The sequence below is a fragment of the Pelobates fuscus genome, chromosome 8 (assembly GCF_036172605.1).
Source record: "Pelobates fuscus isolate aPelFus1 chromosome 8, aPelFus1.pri, whole genome shotgun sequence".
Taxonomy (NCBI): domain Eukaryota; kingdom Metazoa; phylum Chordata; class Amphibia; order Anura; family Pelobatidae; genus Pelobates; species Pelobates fuscus.
The window spans coordinates 176,893,593-176,897,314 of NC_086324.1; positions in this window are offsets into that span (position 1 = coordinate 176,893,593).

A 3,722-nucleotide genomic window follows, 5' to 3' on the forward strand; every position below is an offset into this window, starting at 1 on the left:
CAAAACAACATAAAACTCTTTAAAATACATAAAGTCACTTTTTATACATTAAACACAGACATTTAACATATCCCCAGATAGCTCAGGTCTGCATGCACATTATTAGGTGAATGGCACGCAGACCACACAAATACAGTTTAATTGCCATGGAGCCAAAGTCTTTCCCATAGTCTTTCATTATATGAATAGGCTCCATGGCATAGCTATCTGGGGGGTATCACTGCTCACACAGGGCAAGTACCGAATGGCCCCACTGTATTTAAAGGGCCAGAATGAGTGACATGCACTCTGTTAGGGCCGAATACTGTTTGTAAAGGGCCCAATCTCCCAGGGCCATAGTCCAAAGGCAGCAGGCGGGCAACCAGGCTTCTCCAGTTCTCAGTGGCGAGGTTGGTTTCGTCACATCTCTCCCCCTTTCCAAAAAGACTAACAGGGTACCTGACCTCCTGCCGGTCAGTGCCCTTGTTAGTCCAGCAACCCACCCACAAAGCAGAAACATCAGTACAGCCCACCCACAATAAATGGTTACTACACCTGGGTAGAGGAGAAAGTTGTCCATGTCCAGGTGCCTCACCCCGGCTGTGCAGGGGACTGGTAGGCTGCCTTGGTGGGTTGCTGAGTGGGCAGAGACCAGCGGTACTCTGTCCTGATGCCAGCACTACCACCGGAGTAGTCTGGTTGGAGCCTGGTTGCTGGAGACGGATTGTCTCCCCCTTCGTTGCATAGCTCTGCTGCTGAATGGGGAGACCGGTTGTCTCCCCCTTGGATACATAGTTCTGTCGTGGGGGGGTAGGACCGACCATCCCTACCCCCTGTGTGGTAAGTGCAGAGACCACGGTCCCATCTGCACCGGTGGGGGGCTTACAGTCTCCCCCTGGTACATTAAACTGCCGCTGGGGAGAGGGGGTAACAAGCTCCTCTCCCGATAGAACACTCTGCCCATTAATAATCCGCCGCTGGGGAGAGGTGGTAATAAGCTCCTCTCCCATGCATACTTCCATCATCTGCGGAGGGAGACCGACTGTCTTTTCTCCTAATACAGTGTCCTGCTGTTGGGGAAAGGAGACTGGGCTCCCAATTCCCAAAAAGTCACGCTGCTGCTGGGGGGTAGGACCAACTACCTCTGCCCCCTGTAACTCAGCCTGCCGCTGGGGAGGGAGGACGCTGCTCTCCTCTCCCTCTACTTCACACTGCCGCTGGGGAATGGAGACTGGGCTCCCAATTCCCAAAAAATCATGCTGCTGCTGGGGGGTAGGACCAACTACCTCTGCCCCCTGTAACCCAGCCTGCCGCTGGGGAGGGAGGACGCTGCTCTCCTCTCCCTGCATTTCACACTGCCTTCCCGGCATATCACTCTGCTGCTGGGGGGTAGGACCAACTACCTCTGCCCCCTGTAACTCAGCCTGCCGCTGGGGAGGGAGGACGCTGCTCTCCTCTCCCTGCACTTCACACTGCCTTCCCGGCATATCACTCTGCTGCTGGGGGGTAGGACCAACTACCTCTGCCCCCTGTAACTCAGCCTGCCGCTGGGGAGGGAGGACGCTGCTCTCCTCTCCCTGCACTTCACACTGCCTTCCCGGCATATCACTCTGCTGCTGGGGGGTGGGACCAACTACCTCTGCCCCCTGTAACTCAGCCTGCCGCTGGGGAATGGAGACTGGGCTCCCAATTCCCTGCAGGGCCGGTGGAGAGACCTCGGTCCCATCTCTACAGGCCACCTGGGGTTCTTCCCAGTAAATCTCTACAATATCTTCCCAGCGGAAGGGGTCTGGATCTGGGTCTGTCACCTTACTGTCCTGCTGAGCCTTCCCAATGAAGCGGAAGAGATCTTGGTAGTTTTGCTCCAGTTCCCACTCCAGGGCTGCTAGGTGAGCCAGGTCTTGCTCTACCTCATGGGGGTCATCCCACTCATGCCTAGCCTCCCTCTCATAGAAAATGTCCTGCAGTCTGGTTTGCGCAGGGCTCCCGAAGCCAGGCTCTGCAAAGGACTCCCATAACAAGCCAGGACCATCAAACTCCTCTCCCTCTGGCTTGTCATGTTCGGCTGTCCAGGGTATATACTGTGCCATATACCACCAGAGCGCCTGGTAGGCATCCTCCAGCCATAGCTCCTGCCATACCCGGTGCTCTAGTTCCTTCACCCATTCCTCCAGGGGCTGCTCTCCCAGGAAGGGCATCCGCAGGGCCACTTGCTTCTGCAACCGCTGCTCTTCACTGGGGAGACTCTCACCCCGCTGGTATTGTACATTATCCAGGGCCTGGTACCAGATGCCTTTCCTTATTGCATCCCGGTCATCCATGTCACCCTTATTGTACTCCACTGCTGGTTCCATCCTGGTGCTGTCAGGGTCGCTGTACTCAGACATGCGTTGCCCTCAAATTGTAAATCCAAAGAAATGGTGTTCTGTAGCTGTCCTTCTGGCTGTAGGAACGATCCCGCCGCTTGCCACCAATTGTAACGGACCGTTTCAGCATACAAGAGGATAAAACCCAGTTTAGGCGATAATCCCCTTTCCTCAGAAAGGCACAGCTACTGCAGAACATCAGAACTCACGAACTGGATATAGGTGAATAAGGTAGCACTCCAGCTGGAACCTCACAAATAGCTGCTAGCAGATGAATAGGAAAAGCAGACATCAGCTTACACTCCTAGCAGTCAAATCTCCAACAGCATACAGTGAATCCCCCCAAGAACGAGACAAGGCTCCGTGTTGAAGGTCAAGCAGTGGTCTGAGGTGCTGGGCACCCAGCCTGGTTTTTATTACATGAGTACACATACAGGCCACACCCAGGGGGAGGCATAAAATAACCAATGACATAGATGTTACCTCCCACACATCCCCTCCCCTTAGTGTGACACTTAATCCCATTATGTGTACAGTTCAAAATATACTTTTACACAACTTTCATAACTTTAAAACCATACATCACATTCACATAAAAATACATATCCACAATCAATCCATTCAGGGGAACAACATATTAAAAAATGGCATGAATCCGACCAGGGGTTAAAAAGTTACTAAAAGTATCTTTTGTTCCTTCTGGCTCAAACAGTAAAAGTAAAACATCCCCACAATGCATCCTGGCTTCCTCCCTTCTGCCCTGGAGATAATTGGAGAGGAAATCTAATTATCCAGGACTAGAGGCAGACTCCATTAACCACATGGTTGCAAAACAACATAAAACTCTTTAAAATACATAAAGTCACTTTTTATACATTAAACACAGACATTTAACATATCCCCAGATAGCTCAGGTCTGCATGCACATTATTAGGTGAATGGCACGCAGACCACACAAATACAGTTTAATTGCCATGGAGCCAAAGTCTTTCCCATAGTCTTTCATTATATGAATAGGCTCCATGGCATAGCTATCTGGGGGGTATCACTGCTCACACAGGGCAAGTACCGAATGGCCCCACTGTATTTAAAGGGCCAGAATGAGTGACATGCACTCTGTTAGGGCCGAATACTGTTTGTAAAGGGCCCAATCTCCCAGGGCCATAGTCCAAAGGCAGCAGGCGGGCAACCAGGCTTCTCCAGTTCTCAGTGGCGAGGTTGGTTTCGTCACATCTCTCCCCCTTTCCAAAAAGACTAACAGGGTACCTGACCTCCTGCCGGTCAGTGCCCTTGTTAGTCCAGCAACCCACCCACAAAGCAGAAACATCAGTACAGCCCACCCACAATAAATGGTTACTACACCTGGGTAGAGGAGAA